At 47.0% G+C, this 5,000-nt stretch overlaps 13 non-coding genes and 4 pseudogenes across 13 annotated transcripts in view; all 17 read left to right on the forward strand.

The window, feature by feature from the left end:
* Positions 1 to 171: 171 nt before the first annotated feature.
* LOC146238515 (5S ribosomal RNA) lies at positions 172 to 280 on the forward strand (annotated as a pseudogene).
* A 184-nt stretch (positions 281 to 464) lies between these two features.
* LOC146238516 (5S ribosomal RNA) lies at positions 465 to 583 on the forward strand (annotated as a pseudogene).
* A 186-nt stretch (positions 584 to 769) lies between these two features.
* Positions 770 to 888, forward strand: LOC146238517 (5S ribosomal RNA). Its single transcript, XR_014735196.1, has one exon. It is a non-coding gene; the product is annotated as a 5S ribosomal RNA (ribosomal RNA).
* Positions 889 to 1,064: 176 nt separating this feature from the next.
* On the forward strand, positions 1,065 to 1,183 carry LOC146238518 (5S ribosomal RNA). Its single transcript, XR_014735197.1, has one exon. It is a non-coding gene; the product is annotated as a 5S ribosomal RNA (ribosomal RNA).
* Positions 1,184 to 1,353: 170 nt separating this feature from the next.
* Positions 1,354 to 1,472, forward strand: LOC146238519 (5S ribosomal RNA). Its single transcript, XR_014735198.1, has one exon. It is a non-coding gene; the product is annotated as a 5S ribosomal RNA (ribosomal RNA).
* Positions 1,473 to 1,656: 184 nt separating this feature from the next.
* Positions 1,657 to 1,775, forward strand: LOC146238520 (5S ribosomal RNA; annotated as a pseudogene).
* A 172-nt stretch (positions 1,776 to 1,947) lies between these two features.
* LOC146238521 (5S ribosomal RNA) lies at positions 1,948 to 2,066 on the forward strand (annotated as a pseudogene).
* Positions 2,067 to 2,296: 230 nt separating this feature from the next.
* LOC146238522 (5S ribosomal RNA) lies at positions 2,297 to 2,415 on the forward strand. Its single transcript, XR_014735199.1, has one exon. It is a non-coding gene; the product is annotated as a 5S ribosomal RNA (ribosomal RNA).
* Positions 2,416 to 2,589: 174 nt separating this feature from the next.
* Positions 2,590 to 2,708, forward strand: LOC146238523 (5S ribosomal RNA). Its single transcript, XR_014735200.1, has one exon. It is a non-coding gene; the product is annotated as a 5S ribosomal RNA (ribosomal RNA).
* A 172-nt stretch (positions 2,709 to 2,880) lies between these two features.
* On the forward strand, positions 2,881 to 2,999 carry LOC146238524 (5S ribosomal RNA). The gene has a single exon (XR_014735202.1). It is a non-coding gene; the product is annotated as a 5S ribosomal RNA (ribosomal RNA).
* A 174-nt stretch (positions 3,000 to 3,173) lies between these two features.
* LOC146238525 (5S ribosomal RNA) lies at positions 3,174 to 3,292 on the forward strand. Its single transcript, XR_014739351.1, has one exon. It is a non-coding gene; the product is annotated as a 5S ribosomal RNA (ribosomal RNA).
* A 192-nt stretch (positions 3,293 to 3,484) lies between these two features.
* Positions 3,485 to 3,603, forward strand: LOC146238526 (5S ribosomal RNA). The gene has a single exon (XR_014738793.1). It is a non-coding gene; the product is annotated as a 5S ribosomal RNA (ribosomal RNA).
* A 188-nt stretch (positions 3,604 to 3,791) lies between these two features.
* Positions 3,792 to 3,910, forward strand: LOC146238527 (5S ribosomal RNA). Its single transcript, XR_014738794.1, has one exon. It is a non-coding gene; the product is annotated as a 5S ribosomal RNA (ribosomal RNA).
* A 174-nt stretch (positions 3,911 to 4,084) lies between these two features.
* On the forward strand, positions 4,085 to 4,203 carry LOC146238528 (5S ribosomal RNA). Its single transcript, XR_014735162.1, has one exon. It is a non-coding gene; the product is annotated as a 5S ribosomal RNA (ribosomal RNA).
* Positions 4,204 to 4,389: 186 nt separating this feature from the next.
* On the forward strand, positions 4,390 to 4,508 carry LOC146238529 (5S ribosomal RNA). Its single transcript, XR_014738795.1, has one exon. It is a non-coding gene; the product is annotated as a 5S ribosomal RNA (ribosomal RNA).
* Positions 4,509 to 4,702: 194 nt separating this feature from the next.
* On the forward strand, positions 4,703 to 4,821 carry LOC146238530 (5S ribosomal RNA). Its single transcript, XR_014738796.1, has one exon. It is a non-coding gene; the product is annotated as a 5S ribosomal RNA (ribosomal RNA).
* Positions 4,822 to 4,993: 172 nt separating this feature from the next.
* The window catches only part of LOC146238531 (5S ribosomal RNA), a 119-nt gene continuing 112 nt past the window's right edge, over positions 4,994 to 5,000 (forward strand). Inside the window, exon 1 of the ribosomal RNA XR_014735203.1 lies at positions 4,994 to 5,000. This exon is cut by the window's right edge and continues 112 nt beyond it. This is a non-coding gene — a ribosomal RNA (5S ribosomal RNA).

The following is a 5,000-nucleotide window of genomic DNA, read 5'->3' on the forward strand; positions in this document are numbered from 1 at the left end:
TCACTTAGAAACTGACATCTTGCAATATGCACAAGTAGTCCTTCATGAAAGGGGCTGGAAGCTGTTTTCATTTTGACACGAGAGAGAGAGAGAGAGAGAGAGAGAGACTACCTTGCATTGTCAATTGCTAAATCTGTATATGGATAAGTAGCCTATGGTTGTCAACTTATTTAGTACGGCCATACCAGCCTGGCAACGCCTGATCTCGGAAGCTAAGCAGGGTCGGGCCTGGTTAGTACTTGGATGGGAGACCGCCTGGGAATACCAGGTGCTGTATGCTCTTTTGCTCATTCACTTAGAAACTGACATCTTGCAATATGCACAAGTAGTCCTTCATGAAAGGGGCTGGAAGCTGTTTTCATTTTGACACGAGAGAGAGAGAGAGAGAGAGAGACAGAGACCACCTTGCATTGTCAATTGCTAAATCTGTATATGGATAAGTAGCCTATGGTTGTCAACTTATTTCGTACGGCCATACCAGCCTGGCAACGCCCGATCACGTCTGATCTCGTAAGCTTAGCAGGGTCGGGCCTGGTTAGTACTTGGATGGGAGACCGCCTGGGAATACCAGGTGCTGTATGCTCTTTTGCTCATTCACTTAGAAACTGACATCTTGCAATATGCACAAGTAGTCCTTCATGAAAGGGGCTGGAAGCTGTTTTCATTTTGACACGAGAGAGAGAGAGAGAGAGAGAGAGAGAGAGACTACCTTGTATTGTCAATTGCTAAATCTGTATATGGATAAGTAGCCTATGGTTGTCAACTTATTTCGTACGGCCATACCAGCCTGGCAACGCCCGATCTCGTCTGATCTCGGAAGCTAAGCAGGGTCGGGCCTGGTTAGTACTTGGATGGGAGACCGCCTGGGAATACCAGGTGCTGTATGCTCTTTTGCTCATTCACTTAGAAACTGACATCTTGCAATATGCACAAGTAGTCCTTCATGAAAGGGGCTGGAAGCTGTTTTCATTTTGACACGAGAGAGAGAGAGAGAGAGAGACCACCTTGCATTGTCAATTGCTAAATCTGTATATGGATAAGTAGCCTATGGTTGTCAACTTATTTCGTACGGCCATACCAGCCTGGCAACGCCCGATCTCGTCTGATCTCGGAAGCTAAGCAGGGTCGGGCCTGGTTAGTACTTGGATGGGAGACCGCCTGGGAATACCAGGTGCTGTATGCTCTTTTGCTCATTCACTTAGAAACTGACATCTTGCAATATGCACAAGTAGTCCTTCATGAAAGGGGCTGGAAGCTGTTTTCATTTTGACACGAGAGAGAGAGAGAGACTACCTTGCATTGTCAATTGCTAAATCTGTATATGGATAAGTAGCCTATGGTTGTCAACTTATTTCGTACGGCCATACCAGCCTGGCAACGCCCGATCTCGTCTGATCTCGGAAGCTAAGCAGGGTCGGGCCTGGTTAGTACTTGGATGGGAGACCGCCTGGGAATACCAGGTGCTGTATGCTCTTTTGCTCATTCACTTAGAAACTGACATCTTGCAATATGCACAAGTAGTCCTTCATGAAAGGGGCTGGAAACTGTTTTCATTTTGACACGAGAGAGAGAGAGAGAGAGAGAGAGAGAGACCACCTTGCATTGTCAAATGCCAAATCTGTATATGGATAAGTAGCCTATGGTTGTCAACTTATTTCGTACGGCCATACCAGCCTGGCAACGCCCGATCACGTCTGATCTCGTAAGCTAAGCAGGGTCGGGCCTGGTTAGTACTTGGATGGGAGACCGCCTGGGAATACCAGGTGCTGTATGCTCTTTTGCTCATTCACTTAGAAACTGACATCTTGCAATATGCACAAGTAGTCCTTCATGAAAGGGGCTGGAAGCTGTTTTCATTTTGACACGAGAGAGAGAGAGAGAGACCACTTTGCATTGTCAATTGCTAAATCTGTATATGGATAAGTAGCCTATGGTTGTCAACTTATTTCGTACGGCCATACCAGCCTGGCAACGCCCGCTCTCGTCTGATCTCGGAAGCTAAGCAGGGTCGGGCCTGGTTAGTACTTGGATGGGAGACCGCCTGGGAATACCAGGTGCTGTATGCTCTTTTGCTCATTCACTTAGAAACTGACATCTTGCAATATGCACAAGTAGTCCTTCATGAAAGGGGCTGGAAGCTGTTTTCATTTTGACACGAGAGAGAGAGAGAGAGAGAGAGAGAGAGAGAGAGAGAGAGAGAGAGAGAGAGAGAGAGAGAGAGAGAGAGAGAGACCACCTTGCATTGTCAATTGCTAAATCTGTATATGGATAAGTAGCCTATGGTTGTCAACTTATTTCGTACGGCCATACCAGCCTGGCAACGCCCGATCTCGTCTGATCTCGGAAGCTAAGCAGGGTCGGGCCTGGTTAGTACTTGGATGGGAGACCGCCTGGGAATACCAGGTGCTGTATGCTCTTTTGCTCATTCACTTAGAAACTGAAATCTTGCAATATGCACAAGTAGTCCTTCATGAAAGGGGCTGGAAGCTGTTTTCATTTTGACACGAGAGAGAGAGAGAGAGAGACCACCTTGCATTGTCAATTGCTAAATCTGTATATGGATAAGTAGCCTATGGTTGTCAACTTATTTCGTACGGCCATACCAGCCTGGCAACGCCCGATCTCGTCTGATCTCGGAAGCTAAGCAGGGTCGGGCCTGGTTAGTACTTGGATGGGAGACCGCCTGGGAATACCAGGTGCTGTATGCTCTTTTGCTCATTCACTTAGAAACTGAAATCTTGCAATATGCACAAGTAGTCCTTCATGAAAGGGGCTGGAAGCTGTTTTCATTTTGACACGAGAGAGAGAGAGAGAGACCACCTTGCATTGTCAATTGCTAAATCTGTATATGGATAAGTAGCCTATGGTTGTCAACTTATTTCGTACGGCCATACCAGCCTGGCAACGCCCGATCTCGTCTGATCTCGGAAGCTAAGCAGGGTCGGGCCTGGTTAGTACTTGGATGGGAGACCGCCTGGGAATACCAGGTGCTGTATGCTCTTTTGCTCATTAACTTAGAAACTGACATCTTGCAATATGCACAAGTAGTCCTTCATGAAAGGGGCTGGAAGCTGTTTTCATTTTGACACGAGAGAGAGAGAGAGAGAGACCACCTTGCATTGTCAATTGCTAAATCTGTATATGGATAAGTAGCCTATGGTTGTCAACTTATTTCGTACGGCCATACCAGCCTGGCCACGCCCGATCTCGTCTGATCTCGGAAGCTAAGCAGGGTCGGGCCTGGTTAGTACTTGGATGGGAGACCGCCTGGGAATACCAGGTGCTGTATGCTCTTTTGCTCATTCACTTAGAAACTGACATCTTGCAATATGCACAAGTAGTCCTTCATGAAAGGGGCTGGAAGCTGTTTTCATTTTGACACGAGAGAGAGAGAGAGAGAGAGAGAGAGAGAGAGAGAGACTACCTTGCATTGTCAATTGCTAAATCTGTATATGGATAAGTAGCCTATGGTTGTCAACTTATTTCGTACGGCCATACCAGCCTGGCAACGCCCGATCACGTCTGATCTCGGAAGCTAAGCAGGGTCGGGCCTGGTTAGTACTTGGATGGGAGACCGCCTGGGAATACCAGGTGCTGTATGCTCTTTTGCTCATTCACTTAGAAACTGACATCTTGCAATATGCACAAGTAGTCCTTCATGAAAGGGGCTGGAAGCTGTTTTCATTTTGACACGAGAGAGAGAGAGAGAGAGAGAGAGAGAGAGAGACCACCTTGCATTGTCAATTGCTAAATCTGTATATGGATAAGTAGCCTATGGTTGTCAACTTATTTCGTACGGCCATACCAGCCTGGCAACGCCCGATCACGTCTGATCTCGGAAGCTAAGCAGGGTCGGGCCTGGTTAGTACTTGGATGGGAGACCGCCTGGGAATACCAGGTGCTGTATGCTCTTTTGCTCATTCACTTAGAAACTGACATCTTGCAATATGCACAAGTAGTCCTTCATGAAAGGGGCTGGAAGCTGTTTTCATTTTGACACGAGAGAGAGAGAGAGAGAGACCACCTTGCATTGTCAATTGCTAAATCTGTATATGGATAAGTAGCCTATGGTTGTCAACTTATTTCGTACGGCCATACCAGCCTGGCCACGCCCGATCTCGTCTGATCTCGGAAGCTAAGCATGGTCGGGCCTGGTTAGTACTTGGATGGGAGACCGCCTGGGAATACCAGGTGCTGTATGCTCTTTTGCTCATTCACTTAGAAACTGACATCTTGCAATATGCACAAGTAGTCCTTCATGAAAGGGGCTGGAAGCTGTTTTCATTTTGACACGAGAGAGAGAGAGAGAGAGAGAGAGAGAGAGACTACCTTGCATTGTCAATTGCTAAATCTGTATATGGATAAGTAGCCTATGGTTGTCAACTTATTTCGTACGGCCATACCAGCCTGGCAACGCCCGATCACGTCTGATCTCGGAAGCTAAGCAGGGTCGGGCCTGGTTAGTACTTGGATGGGAGACCGCCTGGGAATACCAGGTGCTGTATGCTCTTTTGCTCATTCACTTAGAAACTGACATCTTGCAATATGCACAAGTAGTCCTTCATGAAAGGGGCTGGAAGCTGTTTTCATTTTGACACGAGAGAGAGAGAGAGAGAGAGAGAGAGAGAGAGAGAGAGACCACCTTGCATTGTCAATTGCTAAATCTGTATATGGATAAGTAGCCTATGGTTGTCAACTTATTTCGTACGGCCATACCAGCCTGGCAACGCCCGATCACGTCTGATCTCGGAAGCTAAGCAGGGTCGGGCCTGGTTAGTACTTGGATGGGAGACCGCCTGGGAATACCAGGTGCTGTATGCTCTTTTGCTCATTCACTTAGAAACTGAAATCTTGCAATATGCACAAGTAGTCCTTCATGAAAGGGGCTGGAAGCTGTTTTCATTTTGACACGAGAGAGAGAGAGAGAGACCACCTTGCATTGTCAATTGCTAAATCTGTATATGGATAAGTAGCCTATGGTTGTCAACTTATTTCGTACG

Source organism: Hypomesus nipponensis, chromosome 20 (genome assembly GCF_054491055.1).
Source record: "Hypomesus nipponensis isolate SF chromosome 20, ASM5449105v1, whole genome shotgun sequence".
Classification (NCBI taxonomy): Eukaryota; Metazoa; Chordata; class Actinopteri; order Osmeriformes; family Osmeridae; genus Hypomesus; species Hypomesus nipponensis.